The 25,175-nt window shown below is 57.7% G+C and overlaps 1 protein-coding gene across 1 annotated transcript in view; it reads right to left on the reverse strand.

The window, feature by feature from the left end:
* The window catches only part of TSPAN18 (tetraspanin 18), a 177,335-nt gene that overhangs the window by 25,135 nt on the left and 127,025 nt on the right, over positions 1-25,175 (reverse strand). The window contains exon 4 of the mRNA XM_076002015.1: positions 3,419-3,500. The gene's annotated coding sequence lies outside the window, so the exon portion shown is untranslated. The remainder of the gene's footprint in view (positions 1-3,418; positions 3,501-25,175) is intronic.

Below are 25,175 nucleotides of genomic sequence, written 5' to 3' on the forward strand. Positions count from 1 at the left end.
AAGGAGAGTGCCCCAGAGGTACCCTTGAGGCTCACTGCTCATGCCAACCCCTTCTGTTCGGACTGCCTTTCCCCCTGCTCCCTTCCCACTTAATTCCTACTCAGCCTTTAAGATTCATCCACAGGCATCACCTCCTCCAAGAAGCCTTCCCTGATTCCCACCTCCTGCCTCATCAAGCCAAGCCCAGGGCCTTCCCTGGTGCTCCCATGGCTTCTGCCAACCTCCACCACTGTCCCCACCACAATATGTACCACTATGTCGTCAGCCCCTGTTCCCATGAACCCCAGGGTAGCAGAATCGGGGCGGTGCCCTCCAGGGACACAGCATGGGCGGTACACAGTTTGGAGCAAATAAAACCCCCTTAACACAGGGAGCTGATGAAGCAGCACGTACAGGAAGCTGGCGCTGGGCTGCTGCGGGCTCTGCAGGCTTTAGATAAGCCGTGCCCTCCTCACCCCGATAATGGCAGTGCCAGGTGGAAACCAGCAGCCGGGCTCCTGACTTCCGTGGTCCCTCTCCTCTGTCTGCTGCACCTCTGCAGGGACAGGATGGTCCCACGTGGCCCTGCTGATGCCCCACGTGTTTGCTCTTCCCTCCAGGTCTTCTTGAGGCTGAAAGCCTCGAGCTGCACAGGATGGGAGGCCCCAGGACGACCTGTCCCTTCCCTTGTTCCAAGCCCCGTCCTCGCGGCAGGCAGTGGACAGGCCGAGATTCAGTGGGGACCCACGGGGACGGCTGTCCTGCTATTGAGCCAGCAGCGCTTTTGGTTGGTCCTGCCAATGCCTACCGATTGCTAAACATCTTGACCAGCAGCCTTGACCTGGGGACTTCATCTCTTCCGTCATGACCAAGCCCAGACTCGTTCTGCAGAGCAGAGCTGCAGGGCACCATTTGCAGGCCGTACCCTCCTCCAACCCTGAGCTTAGAAGCAACACCTGACCTGCAATCTACTCACGGTGGTTCTGAGTATAGCTCTGATGCCAGACACACTGGGGTCCCAATCCCAGCACTTCACCTTACTGACTTAATGTCTTTGGGCAAGTGACTTAACTTCTTGGAGCCTCAGTTTCTTCATCTGTAAAAATGGGCATTTATGGCCCACACTGTGGCAGGTTGTGAGTTAAACAAGAAGTGCAGTGCAAAGGGCTCCCCACGGCACCTGCTGCAGAGGTGGCTGTCAGCTCTTAATGACCATACCTAACTCTGCCTCAGTAGGTTACTCCTGTTAGATCAGGGACCCGGGACAATGCCCTGCACCCTAGGGTGTCTCCATGCTGACGCCCTCACCTTTCGGCTTTTGGCTGACTTCAACTCCACACATCTGCAGAGTCCCCGTGCTCTTTGGAAAGGGGAAAGATGGCAGGAAGGCAGGCTTTGGAGCCCAACAGAGGATCGTGTCCCAGCTCAGCCAGACTCAGCTGGTGGGGCAGGTTACACCTGCATGCAGGATAAAAACCATGCCTTCCTCGTAGTGCGTGGACCATACTGAGCGCAGGGCTTAGCACGTGGGAGCTAGTAAGTAACAGCCAGGGACGGCTGGCATACCTTGAGTTCTTACACACAATGCCATTTAATCCTCACAAAGCTCCAAGAAGTAGGTAATGTCGTTCTATTCTTCAGGAGAGAGAACTGGGGCTCAGAGACGTGGGATCGCTTGTGCAAGGTTATACAGCACATAAGGGCCAGAACTTGAACCCGGGTGTGTCCCAATTTGGAGTCACGACTTTTAAGCATCATTCTCAATGAATGCTCATTCCCTTGTCCCATTCAGCCAGCCTCCTCCAAAGATGCCACTTTATTTCCCTCTATGCAGGGTGGGGACAGCCTCCTGGGCCGCCTGGGGACAGCCTCCTGGGCCGCCATCCACTGCCAGGCTGAGGCCACAGGACCAGCTCTGGCCTTCTCCACAAATGTGTACTTGACAAGAGACTTGGGAAAGGCAGCATTGTTTGGTGGATAAAAATCTTTAAACCCTGGGGCCCAGTGGGATAAAATGGAGGCGTCAGAATCACAAACTTGACGTGGAGGGAATTCCCCTCCCCACGGGCACCTGGAAGGCTCCTTCGAGAGCAGCTCAGCCGCTGCGATCCACCTGCCCTTCCAGGCGGCGTCTGCCCCAGGGAGGCGGCAGTGGGTGCTGTGGGTCTGCTCCGTGGATCTCGTGCTCTCAGTGCTCGTGTGCCTGCCCCAGCGACCCCTCGCCTGGCCACGTGAGGCTCCCGTGCTTACATGTGCATCACCATACAACATGACCCAGATGCAGCCGACTCTTTCATGCATAACACAACCAGGAGCTTAAGGGTGCTACGGTTTGCATGCTCATCCCCTCCGAAACTCATGTTGAAACGTAGTCCCTGCTGTGACAGTATGAAGAGGTGGAGCCTTTAAGAGGCAGAGCCCTCACGGATGGTTCAACCCCCTCACGCGTTAATGGGTTATCATGGGGAGTGGGCCAGTTATCCCAGGAGCGGGTCTGCGATAAAAGCCAGTTTCGCACAATCGGCCCCCTCCCTGTGATGTCCTGCGCTGCCCGGGGACTCTGCAGAGGGTCCCCACCAGCAAGATGGCCCTCGCCAAATGCAGCCCCTCAACCTTTGACTCCCCAGTCCCCAAACCTGCAAGAAGTAAATGTATTTCTTTACAAATTACCCAGTCTCGGGTATTCATCTATAGCAACAGAATATGGACGAAGACAAAGGGCTTTAAGGGATGCTTTTCTTCGACACTACTATGTGTGTACGTGCTGACTTAGATCTAGCCCTTGTACAATTTATGTCACCAGCGTATCAACACGTGTCAACTTATGTCACCAGCGTCACCAACAAAAGAAGCTCTTGATTGTGAAGGATTGGGAAGCAATGACCTGGCCCAACACCCTCACTTTGGAAGTGAGAAATCTGAGGCTGAGAGAGGGAAAAGGAGCTTGGCCAGGCTACATAACCAACTAGAGACAGATCTGCGCTTAGAAGCCCAGCCTGGTGCCCTGTGGATATGCCACACAACCTATGCTCTACTTATTTATTTTGGGAGCATGCGTCTTCCTTTATTAGAATAGGAAGGCATGGGCTTGTTTTATTGACTGGCATATTCCCGGTGCCTGGCACATAGTGGGCCTCCAGTGAATATATATCTACATGAATGAGTGGATGAATGCATAGTGGGAAAATAGCAAATAGACACAGAGGGCAGAAGAGTCAGCAAATTCAGAGAAACAAAGACAAGTTAGAAAGAGAGGGAAAGACTGAAGGAGACAGAGAAAGACAGACAGACAAAGCAAGAAGAGGCACAGGAAGAGGCAGACAGGCAGGCAGCCTGAGAAAGGAGCAGAGGGGAAGACGGCAGGTCAGGTGACAGGGCAGAGGTGGCACTCCCTCTGCTGGGGCATTGCAGACAGGAGAGGCAATTGCCAATTTGTCACCTGGCAGTTCTTCAGGCGTCAGCGGGACGGAGTCTCCTGTCGGAGGGGCTCGTGCAGATTTCTTTTATTGGCCCAGCTTGTCCTATAAGAGCAAACATTCAATTACTGCAGGAAGTCAATAAGGAGCCGCCACAATAAAGGAGCTATTTATGAAAGCCCGCCCTCCCGATGCCACTCGGGGCGAGTGTGTCGCTAATCTGGGCCCATTAGAACTAATGAAAAGCTCTCGGCACCTGGGGCCGCTCCAGCCCGGACGTCTGCAGCGGGCCTGCGTCTGCCCGCACGGCGGCTCCCGGTGCCCTCGCGGGGCTGCCTGGGGGCCATGTCTGCAAGAGACGTGTGGTTCCTGGCACAGGCTTGTCTGCGCCGACAGGGCTGCATGTGGCTGCGGGACTGGGAGGGGACGGTGGGCTCAGGTGCTCCACACCCCTGATGGCACCTGGGCCTCCACAGCACTGCCCGGGCCGAGGGGGTGTCAGCAGGGCCCGGTTCCTCCACCCCCTGGCCAGAAACCCAGACTCCCAGGAGAGAGGAATTTGATGCTCTAAAGTGTTCCTTGGCTTTGCATGAAGATTTGCCAGAAGGTTCCTTTGGAGGGCCAGCTCCCAGCAGCAGAAACGAGGGTTTGATTTCGGAAGTCAAACAGCCCACATGGAGACTGCTGTTCTATTGCACCTGTGGGGAATGCCACAGCCGGGTCTTGCTTAAACACTGGATTACAGGAGAGTGCCAGGAAAAAAGCTGAGGCCTGGGAAGTTCGGGCTCCGGTAGGTATTCCCAGGGGAGGAAGGGGGAGATTTCCAAGCTTGTTCAGATTCCCTCCCATTAGAGCGCAAGCCTGCCTGGGGTCCCGCTGCAGTGAAGCGGTGGTGAGTGAAGGATTCCTATTTACCCACCCCTCCCTCTATCCGCTCACCTATCTATCCATTCTTGTATCCATCCATCTATCCTTATATCTGCCTATCCCTCCATCCCTCCACCCACACGCCCATCCATCCACCCTTCCTTCCTTCCTTCCTTCCTTCCTTCCTTCCTTCCTTCCTTCCTTCCTTCCTTCCTTCCTTCCTTCCTTCCTTCCTTCCTTCCTTCCTTCCTTCCATCCGTCTCTCCCTCCTTCCCTTCATCCATCCATGTGCCCATCCATCTATTCACCCACTCATGCCTCCCTCCCTCTATCCATCTACCCACTTACCCATGTACCCATCCACTCAGTAGACGTATACTGAGGTCCTATGTGCCAGGTGCAGTGCCAGGCTGTGGAGATGCAAATCAGCCCCTGAGCACAGGGGGGGTGGTAGGAGGAGGAGACTGAAAGCACTAGGACTGACTCCCCTGGGGCAGTGGCGAGGAGGGAGGGGAAGGTGAGTCTCGGAGGAGTGTGGAGCTGGAGGTGGGCAGATAAAAAGGTAGGAGAGGGGTCCCCCCCTCCCAAGAGCTTGCTGTGGCCCCGGAACTGGCACCCCACCAGGCCTAAACATACGCGTGCGGCAAGCTCTTCAGCTGCCTGCCCTGGCTCTGTGTGCCACCGTTGGGTACCACACGCACTTGCGTGACCGTGCTCACATGCATGAGCTCCTTCAATGCTTAGAACAACCCACCGAAGCAAATATACCACCATCCCCATTTTACGCTGAGGAAACTGAGTCCTGGAGAGGGAACTGACTTGTCTGAGCTCACACTGCTGGTCGGTGAATTAAAAGTCGCTTTCATAGAGAGTGCTCTGTCCTGGGTGACCACGCTGAACCCTCACGACAGCCCTGCTAGGTCGACTAGCACCTCATTTTAGAGAAGGGAACTGAAGCTTAGAGAAGTGGCAAAACCGAGAGTCCTCCGGAGATGCTAAGCTTTTTCTAAAACTCCATGCCAGAAGTGACAAAAGCCGGGTTGGGGGGGGGAGCAGGGCAGGTGCTGCGTGTTCTGCCCCTCCCGGGCAGGAGACTCCCTGCAGGTGGACGGGGGAGGGGGGAGAGGTCCCTGCGCCTGGCAAGCCCCGAGGCGCTCTGGGCCGGGGCTGCATCCTGGGATTGCGCACGGAGCAAGACGAGGCCGGCTCGGACCCCTTCCTCAGAGCTGGGCCCCTGCGCCCCGGGATGGAGGCTAGTCCGGAGGCCGAGCCCCATGCCCGGCCGGGCTCAGGGAAGCAGGGAGGGGCCGTGGTTTCCTCCCTCTCCTGCCCCACCCAGCCCTGGTCCCCGCATCACTCCCTGCCTGGCCCCTGGGGCTGGCGTCCTGAGCACGCACGGCTCATCTTCCCGCGGACACTGAGGCTGGGGGACCGGCAGGGGTGACACAGGAGACAGCCCAGCCACAAAGACGAGGCACAGCCCCCTCGCCAGGCAGCCCCCACCCCGCTGGATGCTGTGCCCTGGCCTGAAACGGGCTCACCCCGCTCTGGAGTCCCGATCCCCGAACAAACCTGCTTTCCTTTCTCCCGCTGTCCTCCTCGTGCCCACTCATCCCGCTGACGGGCTCCTGTTTGTTCCGGAAGGGGACGCCCGGGACGCCCGCCGTGCTCACGCCCGCCACTCACTGCTGCTTCTGCAGGGCCCTGAGCAGCTCTCTCGAGACCCTGGGAAAGTCACCACCCTCCCAAGATGCTGGGTTCGCCCCTGAAAACTGTGACGGTCAATTCTGACGCCAAAGGGCATTGTAAGAATTGACAGCAGCACGAGTGCGGGAAGACTGTTACCAGCACCGTCGTACATTGGAATCAGCGGGTGTTGCCAGTTATGGAGGACGGCGTAGGGGAGAACCATGGACACGTGGCTCCATCAACATAGATACAAACATCTTTCCCCGAAACAGCTCCAAATTCAGATTAACTGTTACAATTTTGTGATAACTGAGCCTAATGATAACCAACAGGACTGAGCATTTACTATGTGCCAGCCTCTCTATGCATTTCTCCTGCAACCTCTTATTGAAGCCTTACCTAGGATGTACGCACCATTATAATCCCATTTTAAAGATGAGGAAACTGAGGCTCAGACATAAGTGGCCTGAATTCATTCACCTGGTTAGCAAGACACAGCTATGATTAAGCCCCAAGTCTGCTGGACCCCAAACCGGAGCTCCTGACACGACACCTGCCCATGGGCCGTGGCGCCAGAGAGAGGAAGCACCATGCCTGGGTCCCCGAAGTCCCTAGCCCAGTGCTGCTCTGCCCTGAATCAGGCAATCAGGCATCCAGGCACAGGGTCCCCGGAGCTGGCTAGAACCCTCCTCTGAGCCAGCTGGAGGACTCTGGGGGGTGACCCAGCCCTGCCATCCCTCGACAGATGGGAGCCCCGAGGCCCAGAGAGGGACAGGGGGGAGGCTGAGGTCACGCGGTGCCCCCGGGCTCTGCTCAGCAGGCCCCGCCGGGCCAGACGGCTTTATTCGTCTCGCCCCTCCTCTCCCCAGATGGCGGCCTGGCCCCATCTGCAGGGAGTGGGGCCCAGGAGGGGCTCTCTGATTAAGAAGAACAGCGCAGTTCATAAATCACTCCTTCCACCCCCACTGCCCCAGCCCCTGGGCATGCTTCCGAGAGGGACAGAAAGGGGGCAGGTGGGCAGAGTGATGGAGCAGCCCCAGGGGGGAAGCCCATGAGGGTCTGGGCAGGTGCGGAGGGGATAAAGGGCTAGTGCGCCCCGGCCAGGCGAGGGCGCTGTGGTCCAGGGCAGAGCCTCACGGTCCCCTGTGAGGCTGGGACCCGTGGGGCTCCCCAGTTCAGTGCAACTGGGCTCCCACCAGCAGGGAACCTGCAAGCCCAGCGTGAGCCAGGCCCCTCCTCCGGGAGATGCGGACTCTGGGATCTAACTCCAGCGCAGGGCGAGGAGGCTGGAAGCGGATGACGGGCAGGCACTTGCTGGGCTGCACTGCCAGTTCCTTCCCTCCTGCTCTCCCCGGCACCTCCAGTGCCAGCCCTGGGCTCTGTCGCAGGCGCAGAGACTGAGGGCTGCCCTCCCTCAAGGACTGCCCCCTAGAGAGCCCTAGTGGCCCCGCCAGGGCTTGGAGACGAATGTTAGCAGCCACACCAACCCGGTGTCCTGGGCTTGCCGGGCAGGACATAGAAATGAAGCCTTACTGCCGGGTGGGGCTGGAGGCCAGCCCAGACTCGGGGGAGGCTGTCTGGGGAGGACAGGGCCAGGGCCAGGGCCAGTATTTACTGAGCTGCTATGATAACGCCAGGCGCCGTGTTACGGGCGTTCACTTATAATGATCTCACTTGATCCTCCAAAAACCTCTGCAAAGTAGATGACACTGTCATCATTGCCTTTTACGGAGGAGGAAACTACGGCTCCAAGGGGCTGGAAAGGCCCAGGCTGGGAAGGAATGGAGCTGGAGTCCACAGCCAGGTCTGCAGGGACCCGAGCCCACATCTCTCCTGCCTGGGACGTGGGCAGAGGCTTGTAGGGATAACACGGACCCTTGCCACCAGGTGCAGGGCCGAGCGGGAGGACTTATTTGCTCGCTGCCCGCTGGGCCTCATCGCAAGGCAGATGTCCCATAAACAAGCAATTGGCTGAAATCCTGGCGTTCCTGGTGATGGCACCAACCTGGGGACATGGTCACAGCTGAGTGGGGGATGAAACCTCATTAGGCTCCTGAGGAGCAGGTGCCTCGGGGGCTAACCACGAGCAAGGATCCTAAATGACAGCCTCCCCCCTCCCCCCCAGCTCGCTGAGCCGGGAATGCCACAGGGTCCCAGAGCATCGGCAGTGTCTGGGCGGGCCCCTCTGCAGTCTGCGTGATGGCCAGGCTGGGCAGTCTGTCCCTGCTTGTCCCTGAAACTCCCACGGGGCCATTTCCATCAGAGAATCTTCAAAGAAGGAAGCGCCTTAGCGAGGGGCTGTCTCCAACCCCTCATTTTGCAGCTGGTGGTGCTGAGGCCCAGAGAGGGGCAGGTTCTTGCCCAAAGTCACACAGCATGGCTAGAACCTGGAGTCCCTGATCCCGCTGCTCTTCCCACCCATAGAGGCAGCCTTCCAGGACTGACACCTTCATTTACGTGGACTTCTGGAAGCACTTTACACGCATGACCTCATCAGATCCTCACAACCACACTGCGAGGTGGGCCTTCCAGTTTTCCAGAGGGGGAAACTGAGGCTCGATGGCCCAAAGCCACACAGTAGGTTGGAGGACCTGCTGGGACAAAACATGGCTCCTTGCTCTTCTGCCTGGCTGTCCTCCAGAGGTGTGGCTCCGGGGACTTTGAGCCCACCTATCCCGAGTGACCCTCGCACAGTCCGCCATGGACTGGACTTAAGCCGCAGAAGGCGCCAGTCCCAGGCGCAGGCCACCGGGTCCCTCCTCCTATCTTAGGCACCAGACACTGCACTGAGAGGGCCCGTGGGCAGCGGCCTCTGGGGACAAGGCTCTGCACTCTTGCAGAGACCGCGTTGCTTTGTCAGAGGGAAGGCGGCCTGGGCAACCCGAGTGGTCTGAAGGTTTGAACTTGGACAGGAACACAGAAGTGTGGAGGTCACGCTGTGTATCAGGAAGAGGTTTGGCCTCAGAACTCTAGAGTCCAAGTCCAGTGTGGGTGCAATGTTCATATTCAGGCGTAGCAGGAGCAGGACGAGTGGCTGGGCTCCAGGGCCCAGGAAAGACGGAGGGAGGGCAGCGTGAGGACACCCCTGTGCTCAGGATGCCCCCCACGCCCTGTCCTTCGTCCCAGCCGAGCTCTCTAGGAAAGGCCCGACAGCCGAGCTGGTGATCTGGGAAGGGCAGACGCCAGGAGGACATTCCAGCAACAAGGAGGCCGGGCAGGTGGGTGTGGCAGGGAAACCCCAGTTCTGGGAGATGGCGTAGGCAGCCCGGGATGGGAAGGAAGGTGACTCAGCCTGCTGTGGGGAGAGCAGACACCCCCCCCTGCCCCTGGGGAAGGGGCTGGGGGCAGAGGGGCAGGCTGGCTGCTTCCACGGGCTTCAGAGAGCGTCTGCTCAGTGGCCTCCCCGGGTCACCAAAGAACAAGCTTCTTCCCAACCACCCGTTATTCCTGTGGAAATTCACACCATACGCATTTCATTCATTTGCTCCTGCCTACCTCCACTCCTTCCTTCATTCCCCACTTAGTGAGCATCCTTGGCCTTGACACGAACCCCACTGGCCAGACGGAAGGGCTGACCCACAGGCCTAGGTCTAGGGGCTGGTCCTAGGTCTGGAGGATCGGCCAACAGCAGCCTCTGAAGCTCCTCTGGTGATGGCCCTGCTCTGGCTGCTCCAAAGTGTCACTGTGTCCCCAACCCCACAGAACCCCCCCCACACACACACACATGTGGGCTCACAGCCATGGCAACTTCATCAAGCCTCACTGTGTCCCCTGCCCAGCCTTGCACGGGCAGGAGCTTCCAGCAACACCTGCTGCTTCACCTGGACCGAGTCTTGCTTCTCATCCTCCGGGCTCCCTACCTGAAGGTCTCGTGAAAAACTTCGTGCTAGGCAGAGCCTGTGTTTGATCAGCTCTTACTGTATACGGCCTTGAACTGAGGGCATACGGGTCCTCACAGCAATCCTGGGAGACGGCGGGCAACCAGCCTCAGGTCATCGGCCACAGCTGGCCTAACTGCAGAGCCCAGGGCTCAGCCCCTTGCAGGGGTTTCTCACCTTTTCCCCACCCCTTTAGCAGCCTGGTGAGGCCTCTGGACCCTATTTAAATGCATAAAATACATAGGATTAAAAAGGGAACCAATTATGCTGAAATACAGTTATCAAAAAAATTTTTTTTGAGACAGGCTGTCACTTTGTTGCCTGGGCTACAATGCAATGACGTCATCACAGCTCCTTGCAACCTCAAACTCCTGGGCCCATGTGATCCTCCTGCCTCAGCCTCCCACGTAATTGGGGCAACAGGTGCACACCACCACAGCTGGCTAATTTTTAATTTTTTTGTAGAGATAGGGTCTTGCTATGTTGCTCAGTCTTGCTATGTTGCTATGTTTCATGGAACTCCTGGCCTCAAGCGATCCTCCCACCTCAGCCTCCCAAGTGCTAGGACTATAGGCACAAGCCACTTCTCCTGGCCTCAAAATATTTTTTAAAAAACAAATTTGTAATGGAGCAATACAAATGCATCTTTATTAACACACGAAATTCAAGATCTAGCAATGGATCTGATAACTGTCATCATTCCAAGAATCTGCTGCAATTTTTAGGTGATATGAAAATACCTGCTTAGATCTGTCGATGACAAAGCCACAAGTACTGCTAATAGTACTGCGGTTTGCTGCCTGTGTTCGTAATTGAAAGGAAATGCTCGATTTGAGTGAAGCATGAGTGAAAGCGAAGATATAATATTTTCCCCCAAGTCCACCCACCTCTTGAGTTCTATGCGATCCATGGGCTCGGACACGCTTATCCCTGAAGGTGACCCTCACCTTACCTGTGGCTCAGAAGTCTAACCTGCCTAACTTCTGTCCCTCCCAAAGTCCCCCTTTCCCCGCAGCCCCACCCCCAGCAGAGGGGGGTAAGTTCACAGCAGGAGCAAATGGGCCCATAGAAGCAGGGAAGGGGGTGGAGGTCAAACCCCAAACTCCACTGAATGAGCATGTGGGGCAGAGAGAACCCCCCTCCCAAGAATGGAGGCCACCGGGGGGACTGTGCCATCTTCCTGCTCGGCGCGGGCCCAGCCGGTCTGGGCTGAGGGGAGAACAGGGAGCCCACCAGGGTCTGAAACCCCCCTGGGAGCTTGCTACCCCTCAGACCTCTGGGCTCCAGGCCTGGGACTTGGATCCTGCAGGCACAAGGTGCCCCCACCCCAGTTTTCCCTTTTCTCACACCCCAGGGGTTCTATATAGGCAGGTTCAGAGACCTCAAAGTGAGAAGCCCCTGAGGTTTCTTGGGGAACCAGGGCACCAGGGCCCCAGGAAAGCTGAAAATGACACATCCCCAAATCTAGGGGGTATCTGAATAACCAGCCAGTGGCCCGTCTGCCTGTCAAGCCCCCACAGGCCCCCTCCCCGTCATTCCTGGCAGGTGGGGCCCAGGCTCCATGACATGACCCAGCTGGGCAAGTGCTCATGGCCCCCGCCCCTCCTTCCCACCCATCCCCCTACCCTGCCTCAGGATGCCACCAGCTGACTGCTGGGCACAGCCAGCTTGCGTCTGGAAACCTCCTGCCCTGGAGAGGGAGTGGGGCCGGGGTGGGAGGCAGCTGCCTATTCGTCCCCCCAGGGGTTTGCGAGGGGGCCCTGAATGCAGGAAAAGAGGTGCTGTGAGCACTGCTGCGGCCCATGGCTAGGAGCCGGGGCTCTGGGCCTCTTGGATGCCCACCTGTGCCCTGGAATCACCTTTGATGAATGGAGTCTACATGGTGACCAGGGGGACCGTGCAGGACTGGCCACACCCCTTAGGCCCACTTACTAACGGGGTACCCACAGGACCAAGGATGGGAGTAACAGGCCGTCCTCGTGGGTTTTTGGCCTTAGAGCTGCCTTGGAACTCAAATCCTGGCATGGAGCTGAGCCAGAAGTCACTAGGGCAGCGGTCCCCAACCTTTCTGGCACTAGGGACCTGTCTCATGGAAGACAATTTTTCCACGGGGGAGGGATGGTTTCGGTCATTGTGCAGTCAGATCTCTCTGCTAATGATCATCTGTATTTGCATAGCTCCCCGGTGCTAACATCACCACCTCAGCTCCACCTCGGATCATCAGGCATTAGATTCTCATAGGAGCATGCAACCTGGATCGCTCACACGAGGTTTACGGTCGGGTTCGTGCTCCTGTGAGATTCTAATGCTGTTGCTGATCTGACAGGAGGTGGAGCTCAGGCAGTGATGCCAGCCATGGGGAGCGGCTGTAAATGTGGATGAAGCTTCACTTGGTCAACCACCACTCACCCCCTACCACGCAGCCCAGTCCCTCCTAACAGGGTTAGGAGGTTAGGAGGTTACTGGTTCGCGGCCCAGGGTTTGGGGATGGCAGCACTAGAGGTCATCCACATACTATAGCTGCGGAGACCACATCCAGCAGGGAAGCGACTTGTCCAAAGTCTCATAGCACAGTCAGGGCTGGCCAGCATCCTCCGGGCTCCTGGCCTGGGCACTCCCTGCCACATGCTGGGTGGCCTCAAAATGCAGCCCAGGCAAAGCCAGGCACTGGGGCAAGGCGGACTCTGGACCCACCACTGTCCGACCTTCTCCACCAGATTATAGACCCTTTGGTGGCCGAGGCTGTTCGTCCACTGCCTTCTGAGTCCCTTCAGGGCATACCGGGGGTACGAGATAATGCCCCCCATAAGGATTCGGTAATTATGATAATCTTATCAATAAAATAACCGCTCCGGCTTCATGTGTGCCAGGACCCACCCGAAGCACTTTCCTAACGTCACCTAAAGTGGGAGGGTTATCCCCAGGTCACCTGGCAGGAGGCTCTGAGAAGTGAGTAAGCTCCCCAGGGTGGCTCAGACCCCGGAAGTCACGCGCCTCCTAGGGGCCAGGGCACCTGCCAGCTGCCGGCTCCTTAGAAGACACGCACTCAAGGCAGAAGCAGGGTGAAGAGAACGTGCTGGCAAGCAGAGTGCTGGGTTTGAGGCCAGACTCCGAGCACGCGGGCAAAGCCTGCCCTCTCTCGATTCAGCCCTCCGCTGTTTCCCACGGCCCATTGCACCTCTGCAAGCCGTGGAGGGGGAAGGAGCCCCCAGCTCGCCCTCAGCCCCCTCCGCTCCCACACTGCATCCCCCCAGGGCCTGGAGCTCCACTGAGACCCTTTGAAAGACTTAGGAATCCATCCCCAAATATGCAGGGCTGTTGCTATGGTAACCTGGCCCACTACACAGCCCAGATTTAAATATTTAATGGCTCCACGGGTATTAAGGGGGCCTGGGAACTGGAAGAGAAAGGGCACAAGTCCCAGCCGGGGTGAGGAGGGGGGAGTCCTGGGTACTGCTGCCAGCGCAGCCCCCGCCCCAGCAGAAAAGGGTGCGGGGAACTCAGGCTTCCCTCGCTGTATTTGGTGCCAGACAGATAAGACAGGTGGCGTCTGGAGCCCAGGTAGTGGGTGAGACACAGAATTCCATAGTCGTGATCTGGGGTGGGTGGTCCCAAGGGGAATTTCCCTTTTGCAGGTGGACAAAGGAAACTTACTTTATTCTCCTAAATGCCTACCGTGCCATGGACACTGTGCTAAGTTCTCACATTACCTCCTTTGAACCCCACTGTAATCCCATGAGGCAGGCGTGCTATTATTTCCAGTTGATAGCAGGAAAGACTAGGGTCAGAGATGAAGTGACTCACCCAGAGCCACACAGCTGCCGAGTGGCAGACTTGGGCCCAAGGCAGGTGGCTCCAAAGCCAGACCTCTTTCTACTCCATATGTCGGAGCCGGGGCCAGAAACACAGACAACTGGCATGTATGAAGCCCCATCTACTTCACTTGGCCCTTGCAACGACCTATGTGGTAGGCACTGCCACCCCCATTTTACAGATGTGGAAACTAAGGCCTCAGGAGGGGAAGGAAGAACCAAGATCACGAGTGGGGGGCTGGAGGAGTCTCAATTCAGGCCTTAGCAGTTGACTCCAGAGCTGGGGCTCTTCTTCATCTAGCTCTTCTTAGCTCCAATTTAGAAGAGTTGGATAACAAAAGATAAACAAAAATAAAATTTAAAATCCTTTTGCACCCTGGCACTGACTTTGTCCACTGCCTCCCAAGGTGGTTAGCACAGCAAGAGGAAGTTCTTCCAACAACGTAGTAATAAAGAGGAGTCAGCCCGAATTTGGCTTCGGCATCTTGCTCCACACACGGGGACACCTGCAACAGACCCACACAGACAGCATACAGACCCAGCACAAGACACGGTGCACATACAGACACTGACACACACACCACATAGACACAGCCACACACATATGCACACAGACACATGCGTGCAGGCAAACATACAGACACACACACACACACAGACACAGACACACGCCACCAGCAGTATAGATGCACAGGCGCGCGGACAGATACAGCCAGACACACGGGTACACATGCACACAGGTACATATAGGTGCACGTGCACACACACACTCACAGATATGGCCGCTCGTCACTTTCCTGCCTGAATGACCTAATTAACTATAGTGTCATAAAAAAGACACCCAAAGCCATTTGGCAATGCCTCTGCCAACATCGAGACCGTCTCTAAACAGTCAAACTGATCTTATTCTTGGAGATCTTTAGGAAGCAGGGATGCCCCACAACGTCATTGCCATGTCTCCTCTTTAAGTGGGGAAGTTCTTCCTGGCATCTAACCAAATTCCCTCCGGCTTTACACTCGCCACAAGACAACTCTGCATCAGTATCCCTCCTGACAGTTACCAGAGCCCCCGCTTTTAGGCTCTTGCTTGACCCTGGCAGTCAGCCCGAGAGGCAAGCAGAGCAGAGGTGATTCTGTCTTACGGGGAGGGGGCCCAGAGAAGTTAAGCAGCTCGCCTGAGATGGGCACAGCTACGCTGGAGCCGGGTTTGCTTCCACCAAACGTTATGCCTTCGATTTCACTGCAGATTTCACAGCTCCTTCATCTATCCCAGGCTGCGGCCGCGTCCCATCAATTTCACCGCCGGCGCCTCTCTGCAGTGGGTTCCCGGCTCTCAGCCTGTGTTGGGTAAAGTGACCTCCCTGGCCCTGGCTCGAGGCTCCTGCTGGCTGCATAAAGCGCGGGTGTGGCGTGGAGGCCAGGCCTAGAACAACCCAAGGGCCTGGGCTGCCCCGGAGCCCCCGCCCAGAGGCACAGGTGTCTCCGGTCCCCAGATAGCCTCCCTTCCTTCTCACAGTGTCCTTCAGCTCCTCCATCCCCCGGGGCTTCAGGGACTGGCATCCCCCTGGCCCCAAGGCCCGGGAACTGTCACTGCAGCAGAAATGAAGCCCCGCCCCGGGCCTCACCCTGCAGGCACGCGGCCCCATTCCACTTACATTTGCTCGGCAATAAATACTGGAGACAGAGGTCCTCTCGGGGCAACTGCAATTGATTCTAGTCACCTGGCCCGAATTAGGGGAGGCCACAACCCCTTCCCATAAGAGGAATGACTACAGGTATTTGGAGCTCAAATTATGGAGGGCAGACGCCCGGCCACAGAGAGACTCTGACAGAAGTGTCCCGTTGCTGAGAAAAGCCCTCGAGGAAATGAATCAAAGAGACAGTCCGGGGCCGGGGCCGTGCAGAGGGACTGGAGGGAGTCGCAGGGTCCTGTTTTCTTTCCTCCTCGTAAAAACCATCCCAGCTGCTGCCTGGAGTCATAAAGGAAGACGCGTGTCGGGGAGGGGGCAGGGAACGGCTGGGCCTGGATGCAACAGGCGTGGGGCGCAAACACAGGGGAGCTAGGAGTGCCGCGTCCCTCCACGACCACCGGTCACTGTTCCACCAGAACGTCACCGGTGTCAGGACGCAGGGCGTCCCTGCGGGAAGGCTCGGGGCTGAGCAAGGACCCAGTCTTACAGAGCTCCAGGACAGGGTTTCTACTTCCTTTTGGCAAAATAGCAATAACAACAATAATAATAGTAACAATCGCCATCACTTCCCTCCGCTCTAGGTCTTGGTTTCTCCGTCTGTAGAATGGGGACAGAAAGCCCCACCTGTGCACGCCATGGGCTGGTGCCAGACAGGACGGAAGGAGCTTAGGGAAGGGACATAAAGTGGCAGGGACAAGAGAGGACTTGCCAAACACTCATCCAGAGCAGTGCTGGCAACTTTTCCACAAAGGGCCAGACGGGAAATCTGTCAGGTTTTGAGGCCAGGCTGTACCTGTCATCATCGCTCGGCCTGCCGGGAGGGGGACCAGCCAGAGGGCACAGATGAGAACGGATGTGACCCAGGCCCAGTCAACCTGACTTACAGACACAGACAGGGCAGGATTTGGCCCCCAGGTTGTGCTTTGTGGCTCCCTAGGGACTCGCCTTGGGCTAACGCAGATGAGAAGTGAATGCGTTTCCCCCGTTGGGGGGAGGGGGCAGGCTGCCTGTGGGGGGGGTGCTGGGTTCAAGCCCCGTGCTCAGGCCTGGGCAACTTCTGGCAACTCCCAGCCCCTCTCTGAGCCTGGGCGGCGGTGTCAGGAACACCCACCCCCCAGGGCCATGGTGAGGGTCAAATGCGGCCCTGGTGGGTTGCGGGCCCTGCTCTTAGCAATCAGCAAACAGTGGGCCAGTGGGGGCGAGCAGACACTGCAGCGGGAGGGCGCCCCGGCCTCAAGTCCTGGGAGCTGGCGAGGCCTGGCCAGCGGACAGCCGGGTGGGGGACGAGAGGGTCCGGATGGCACAGGCAGGGTCTTCCCACCAGCGGGACCGGAGCTCGAGCGCTGGTCACCCACTGCATCCAGGGCCTGCCCCGCTGCCCTGTCTGAGCCCTGCGAGAGGCCCCTGTGGACTGCGGCTCTGGCTGCGTCTCGGGAACAGGGCTTTGCCGCACGCGCTGCGGGACGGCCGGGCACAGAGGGCCAGTCGGGCACACGGAGGAGCGGCTGTGCTGAGCTGGGGGCAGCCTGGTCAGCCTGCCCACTGCGGGCCTCAGCCCCCTCTGAGGCCATAACGGATGGCAAATGACCCATCCAGAGCATGTTACACGCCAAGGATGTGCGCTTTGATTAGCCTGCTGTGCCCGAGAAGGTCTCTTCCCCGCTCTGCTGAGGCCCAGTAGCAATTAGAAGGGGCAGAAGGCTGGAGGGCAGCGTGGGCAGACCTGGGGCAGAGAGGAGGCCGGAACCTTGCAGGAATAAGCCAGTCATCTCCTCTGCACCGCTGGGGAAGGGAGGCAAGGCGATACTGGAGGTGATGACGATAAGAGCACTTACAGAGTGCTTACTGAGGGCCAGGCACAATCCAAGCACTTTGTACCAATTAACTCAATTAACTTGCACAACAACCTATGAAGCAGGTACAGTTAATATGCCCATTTGACAGACAAGGAGACTGAGGTGCAGAGAGGCGAAGTAACTTGCCCAGAGGCACACAGCTCTGAAGCTGGCATCAGAACCCAGGCAGTCCCCTTCCAGTGTCTGGGCTCAAAGGGTGTCCAAGATGTCCCAAAGCTGGCGGGACAAACCATGGAGCTCTCCAGAACTAGGAAACCCACTGGAAAGAGCATCATAGTGGGGATAGGGTGGGGAACCTGCGGCCTTCTGATTCTAAGATTGTTCTTTTGTAAGCACATAGGAGGCAAGAAGATCTTCATCTTTCTCTATTGCATCCCCTTTGATAAAAGGATTTGCTCTGTAAAATTTGGATTCAGTCAAAAGGCCACACTTAAGGATCCAGAAGGCCACACGTGGTCCCATGGCCGCAGGGCCCCCGCCCTCTAGCCCTTGTTCTGCTGCCAGCCAGCCTCGTGACCGAGCCCTTCCCAGGCTTCTCCGGGGGCCACCATGCAGCGTGACCAAGCGCATCGGAGTGGCGAGTGGAATGGTCTCCCCGCCGCCTGGCACTGGCCTTTCTGAGCGTCACCGTGCCCTGGGCCCTCTCAGGTCACTGGGAATGTGGGATGAGGCCACACCGCGTGAAACGCGGGAAGGCCCTCTAGAAGCGAGAGCTGCTTTGATCACACATGCGAAGCCACACCTTTCACGGTGCGCCGTGGACCACTGCGCCATGGTTTCAGGGTCCCCTGTGCCAGCGCCGCAGAAACACCCAGGCGCCACTGGCTGCATTCCTCAGAGGAAGGGATTCAGGTATTGCCCTTTTAGAATTGAAAACGGTGTCTGCATACGTGATGAGCCAACCTCATCATTTAAAAATGTAAATACAGCCAATCTGTGGCCTACGGAGCTGAGAACTGTCAGCAGCGACACAAAGGGGCCGGGTTTTAAGAAGCCCCAGCTGAAGCGAGGACTCCCGGGCGCAGGGGGAAGGTGAGTCTTGCCCCGGCAGGGCACCGGGTCTCGGGGCTGTTGTCCCTTCCTGCCACATGGTGCGGGGCGAGTGTGAGCTCGGCTGGGAGGGTCGCAGGCACATTCGCGCACGTTCTCGCTGCTCTGCTAAACGCCCAGAGCAGCGGCGCCTGTACCCCAGAAAGCGTCCCCTGCGTGGCCGGGTTTGGGGTGCTGAAAGCAGGGCTCTGAGAGGGGGCTTCAAGCCAGGCTCGAATCAGGCAAACTGGTACCTTTTCTGCAGTTCCTGAGGATGTAAGGGCAGAAGGCACTGCCCTTGGGTCCAGGGATCTGGGTTCAAGGGTGGGTTTCACGGCCAGCCAGCCAGCTCTGCGGCGTGGCCAAGACCTGCGCTCTCAGCCTTGGGCCCTGCACGCCAGGGTCTCCCTCTGTCTCTTCCCATCTCGTCTCTCTGTCTCTGTCTGCTCTCTGTCCCCCTTCTCTGCGTGCACGTGTGCAGACACACACACACATGTACAAACACACACACGCCGACCCTTTCCTGGGGAGGTGGAAGGCTACCTGCCAACGCCAGCTGGAACACATTCCCGGCAAGCACACCTCACGTGGGCGCCTGCACATAAATCCTAGCCATGCCCTGGGACCGTGACCCCCAGAGGGAGACGGCCGCCTTTCATTTGGAGGCTCTGCGTGTGTGCGCCGCTGTACAAAGCCCCGCTTGCCCCAGGTAGCCTCACCACTGCGGGGCCCTGCTGGGAGCAGGGGGTCCAGGGGAGCCCCCTTGCCGGGAAAAGGAAGAACGGGTAGGTGTTTCATTTCCCCCTGGCTGCCCCTTAATTAAGGAAGAGGAAGATTCAGAAAGTTCCAAGGGGCAGGGGCAGGGGCAGGGTTTCCCAGGGACCACGTGGACGCTGTGCTTCTGTGGGGGGAAGGGGGGACAGGCTTTACGACAAGGCTGTCCTGGGTCCTATCTGACCCTACCCCTAGGGGCTGTGTAACCCTGGGCAAGTCACTTCACACCTGAGCCCCAGGGAGGTGACTGCAGACCCCCAGAGGCCCTAAGCACTCGTACAGAGCTGTGTCCCGTCCAGGGAGAACCTAGGAAGCGGGTGACACCGTCGTAGCTCAGTGGGAGTCAGGAAGATGATTCTCCATTTCGCTGAAGTCACTACTCCACCAGTTGCCTCTTCCAGGCTGTGATTGTGAATAGCAAATGTTATCGGAGAAGAGAGTCTATGGGAAGCAGATTCTTTATAGAAGGCATCACATCGGGCTTTCCAAGGTCAATGTGATGATAAGAGACAAACCTGAAGGGAACCTGGATCCTGTTGTTTGAATGCCTAAAACCTGAGACGGGGCAGGCTTAAGAGCAGCAGGCCCCGTCTGAATGCAAGCCCACCTCCCCGGCAGTGTGCACGGGGCCTGGCACGCACGGGGCTCCCACTGCCCGTCCGGGTAGCAGAGAAGTATTCTCACAGTTCACCGAAGCCTCCCGCAACCTTTCGAGGCTTAATATCCTCAGCTCACAGGTAGGAAAGTAGGACGAAGAGCGTTTTAAGGTCATGCTTCCCTCTGAAATACGGATTTTGGGGTCCTTCGCTCAACTTCGTCAGTGATGCTCAAAGAAATCCTTCTTTCCCAGGACGCTCTGTCCTCGCCATGGTAACAGCGACCCAGCTGCTCCCGGGGGGACTGCTGTCCAGGGGCAGTGGCAGAGGTTCAGAGGGTGGCTGGGGCCTGGGAAGAAGCTCCCTCCCCCTCCTTCCTCCCTTCAACCGTGGAACCAGCTCGCCAGGACAGGATCTGGCGGGGGCCCTGGTTCCAGAAGAATAACCAATAACAAAAGCAATTGGCACTTCAGAGCTGCACACGCCAGACACAGCTCCCACTGACTGCCATAACCCTGCGTGGTAGTGCCAGTGCCACATTTTTCAGCTGTGAAAACTGAGGCTCAGAGAGGTTAAGTCACTTGCCCAAGGTCACACAGCTAGAAAGTGAGAGAGCTGAGATTTGAACGCAAGCAGTCAGCCTCTGGAGTCTGGGCTTGTGACAACTGCCCAGCACTGCCTCTCTCCAGAGGGGACAGCAGGAGCCCCAGGCCTGCCACAGAATGACTGACAGCCATTACCTCCAGCCTGCAGGCCAGCTCCTCTTCTGAGAGGGGCCACAAGGTGCCATGCTGCCCCCACCTGCAGTCTGCCGCCCCCACCCAGAGAGCTGCCCTGGCGGGTGGCTCTCCCGGAGGAATCACTCACTTCCCCACCCTACAGAACATCGGGGTGGAGGGACGCAGGGGTCCTTGAGTCCAAACACTTCTTTTGCACGGATGACAGCTCTGAGGCCCGGTGGTCACGCAGCGTGTTCAGAAGGTCTTCGGCGTTAATCTGGGCTGGCTTAGTCTCCACTCATCTCACTGCAGCTTTCTTCCCAGGGGAGCTGTGACCGGGTCCCGTGGCTCAGAGGTGACACCCAGGCCAGGCCCCTGGGATGTAGTCACAGAGGCCCGGGACCGGACCACGGCCAGGCTTCTGGCGAGGCAGGCAGCCCCTCCCCCCACCGTCCGTCCTCTTCCCGGCTTCCCCCGCTTGGCCAGGCGAGGCTCAGCCGGGCAGCCACACAGTCCTTGTGAGGTCAGAGGAGGGAGGGAGAGCTGGGAGAGCAGCTGTCCTTTGCCGACAGCACAGGGGCCTGCCCGAAGCTGCCACTCGACCCTCGCCCAGAGGCGACTTGCCCTGAGTTTCCAGAGGACAATGGGACCCTGTTGTCCCTCCTCCCTGCCATCTGGCCTCCAGGCACCAACCATGGGAGCACAGACATCTAGCTCTGGCTGAAGGACTCCACCAGCCCACCCTGCCATTGACTTGCCCTCACAGAGCCTCACCACAGCCCACAAGGCCCTCCATGACCTGGCCCCACCCTTGCTGAGCTCACCTCTGACCTCTCTCCTCCTCCTCCTCCTCACCCCACTCTGGTCAGCTCCAGCCACTCTGGTCTCCTCCCCTCCTGCCCCAGGGCCTTTGCACCTACAGCTCCTCTGCCAGGGACTCTCTTCCCCCAGATATCCCACAGGGCTTATTTCTTCACTGCATTCACCTCTAACAAAATTTCTCGGGGAGAACTTCCCTGACCCCCTCTCCCCGAGAGCCCCCAGTCACTGTCCACCCCTCCAACAATGTGCTCTTCCTGTCATTCAGCTTCCCTCCCCTTCTCTTGAATGCAAGGAGCCAGGACTTTGCCTGCTTCATTGCTGAACTGCAGCATCCAGGACACGGTGCTCAGTGGATGCTTGGTAAGGGAGGGAGGGAGGGAGGGAGGGAGGGAGGGAGGAATCTCTGTATGGGCTTCTTTCGCATATTTCTGATTTCACCCTTAGGAAAACTCTACTGGAAGGTGAGGAACCAGCTACATAATTTATGAGGTCCAGTAAAAATGAGGGGTCCGTTGTTCAAATGTTATTAAGAATTTCGAGATCACAATAGCAAAGCACTGAACCAAGTGTGGGGCCCTTCGAAGCTCGGGGCCCTGTGCAGTTCAGTAGGTTGCGCGCCTATGAAGCTGGCCCTGGGGAGGAATTATTACCACATCCACTGCTCTGCTGAGGGATCAGAGGATCAGAGAGGCACAGGGGCTTGCCCAACATCACACAGCACGGGAGTGGCTAAGCTATTAACCTATGACTTAGAACCTCACAAACTCTCCTCCCTCAGTTCCTGCAATGGCAATGGAAGAAACCATGTTGCTGCCACAATTTTGGAAATCTGGGGACCAAGCCCAGAGAAGAGAGAGAGAGAACACGATTGCCTGTAAATCTCCTGTTTTATCTCACATATTCATGCAAATATTTTTGCATTTTACTTCAAAATATACCCATTGTTTTAATATGAAAATAAGGTGTGGTCTTCCAACTCTTTGAGGAGTAGCGATGTTCTATTAGGATGTGCAGGGCTCATCCTGAGACCAGGGTATCCCCTGGTTTGGGGAGAAGCACCCAGGGCTCTGTGGGTACCCCGCATATATATTTAAGTTCCCAGCACAGGCTGTACACCCCGTGCTGCATATTCAATGTCAGTTTCACTGCCTGGTCGCCCCTCCCTCCTGCGTGGTCCAAAGGAAACCTCCCCAGGATGGCCGCAGGCCCAGAGAGCAGGGAGCCTTCCGAGGGCCAGGCCAGGGTGGAGACCCTGGATCTCACCCTCCCTGTGGGGTGCGGAGGGGAGCCGGGCTGTGCTCACTCCCTCCCGGGGCCACGCACCGCAGCTTGTTAGCGGAGCGGAGGGCGTTGTCACGCTGCCCAGCCAGCCGGTCCGCTGCCGCTCTAAGTGGAACACGTAATGCTTTGTTAATACAGTCGAATGTGGGGGGGGCGGTGCACTGGGGGTGCGGGCGGGGCGGCAGCGTGGGGGAGGGGCCTCTAAGGGGATTGCTGGGGGGCTGGGAGCGTGTGCATGCTCTGCCAAGCAATGTCTTCCTTCAGGACGGACAGACTTGAAGTCTGTCGTGCCACCGTGTGCGTGTGTGCACACGTGTGCATGTGCGTGTGTGCACGCGTGTGCATGTGCGCACACAGGAGACGACTCGATGGTCCACGGGCACGTGCGGCCGTGTGCGTGTCCACAGCGCAGGCACAGGCCGAGGAGCAGCGGGGAGGGGGTGGAGAGAGCGAGGCTGCATTGCACCTACAGGTAGAGAGCCGTGGTCCCGCTGTGAGAGTGCAAACAAAGACATCTCTCCCTGAGACCAGCCCGCCCGGCCCTGTTCACACTAATTAGGAGGACTGGGAATCCCCTGACTTCATAATTACTGCTAACATACTGCATAGGGCTGCGAGCGAAACGGAAGGGCCCATCCTATCTTCATGTCCAGGGTGATGAGGGTTCAGGTGGCCGCTACGACCTGCACTCTTCCCCGAGTCCACCCCCCAGCCCCGGGCACTGGGAGCCGGCGCGCATGCTGGGAGCAGAGGCCGCTGGGGAGCCCGCCAGTGCCGGGGCTGGTGGAACGGGGCTAGGGGCCCAGGCAGAGGACCCGAGGCCTCTGCAGCCCGTGGCCTCTTCCTCCTCCCTCAAACGACTGGGGACAGACCATTCTGTGCCAACGCCGGCCCACTGCCGCTGGCGCAGGCCGCCCCTCTGGGGCCACCCCTGCCCTGCCCACCGCCACCCTAACCTGACGTCCAGTAAGTAAACGAACCCAATTTTCAAGGCGGCGCTGAAGAGCTGGCAAGATCACAGCAGTGACCTCACAATATCCTTAGGCCCCCTCCCCAGCCTGCCACAGCCTCCAGCCAGATGTCTTAGGAAACCACAGTGAAGCCATCACGGGGACCTTTCAGCTGTTTGGCAGCCCGGCGGCCACTCTGGCCAGTTGACAGGCCCAGGGACTAGCAGAGGCGGCAGCATGCCGCCCTTCCCACCCGGCCTCATTCATGCACACAAAGATCCTCCCTCTGGGCCGCCTTTCCTCAGAGGCGGAGAATCCCTCGCCCCGAGTCTGGCTGCAGGCTCCAGACTGCGTCTGCCCCACAGCCCCATGGCCCCATGGCTGATTGGCCCAGCCCCCAGCCCCGGAAACCCGTCCGTCTGTCTAGGCCTTGGGGCCTGGCTCTGCTTCCAAGAAGACAGTTCTTTGTTCCTCCCTGTCTGCCCAGGAGCTGAGATTCTCATATGTTAGGGGACTTAAAAGGCACTTTCTTAATCATGCTAAAAAGGGCTGAAATGGTAGCAAAGAGTAGCTGACTGATGATTTTTATTTTCTTCTTTATACTCAGGTGATTTCTATTTTTTTTAACAAGGAACATATATTATTCATGTAATTAAAACAAATCACCGCAAAAGGACCACTTAAACCCTACACTCTGAGGCTGCCAGGTCTTTGTGGGTGCTGGCACCTGTGCCTGGAATACCTTTCCTCCTTTTGTGTGCCTGGAGAACTCCTTCCCACCCTCCAGGGCCCCGCTTGGTGTCTCCTCCGCCACGAAGCCTTCCCTGATTTCACCAGCCTAGGCAGTGGTCCCTTCTGCTTAGTTCCAATGCCCTCAATTTGGGGATAAGAAGACAAGGCCTAGAGAGGGACAGGGATCTCCCCAGGCCACACAGCAAGGTCTTGGGTGGTGACAGTCACTAGACCCCAAAGGGGTTCCTTTTACAGCTGGGGAGGTTGGCCACACGCTGCTTGCGTCATGACACCCCCTTCCCCGGCGTCAGCGCCTGCCCTGCGGGAGACGGCATCCTCCCACCTCTGTTCTTCCAAGGAACCAGCAGGGGTGATCTTCTCCTGCCCTCTGGTCACAGATCTCTGAAGCACAGGATGAGGAAAAGAGAATGGCCTGGTTGTTGTCCCACAAAGGGGAGTGGGGACAGGAAGCACGGGGGTCTCTCCTCGCTCTCTGGAGTCCCAGGCTATGTCTGAATGGGACCCCCAAGGTGGGCCTGGCTGGCCCCACCCTGGTCCGCTGGAAGCCGGGCCCACAGGGCTGTGTGGCCCTGACTCTGAGTCTCGGCTTTGCCAGAGAATAGCTGTGACTGCACGCAAGTTGTTTCACACATCCAAGCCTTATTTTACCAGAAATACTAATATTTTATAATATAACCTACCATTTATTAAGGACTACCATGGAGCCAGGGCACTGGTTAGGCTTTTACATAAATAGTGGCTCATTTGTACAGCCATGCTCTGAGGCCGCTATTAATTACCACTCCCATTTTACAGGTGAGAAATCGAGGCTCGCAGGAAATGAAGCCACTTCCCTGAGGTCAAGAGCTGAATGTGAGCGAGCTGGGACTTGAGTCTGGATCTGTTTGGGGGTAATAAGCTCGAGTCCCAAGGTAGTTCCTTGGATCTGATAATTGCGCAGGCCGAGTGCTCTGCAGATAATAATGCACTGAACATCACAGCTTCCCTTGATTCCGTTTCCTGAGAGCAGGCACCGTGCACTGGGCTGAGGGCGGGCGGGAGGTGAGATTTCCTGGGGCCCTTG

This window comes from Microcebus murinus, chromosome 4 (genome assembly GCF_040939455.1).
Source record: "Microcebus murinus isolate Inina chromosome 4, M.murinus_Inina_mat1.0, whole genome shotgun sequence".
Lineage (NCBI taxonomy): Eukaryota > Metazoa > Chordata > Mammalia > Primates > Cheirogaleidae > Microcebus > Microcebus murinus.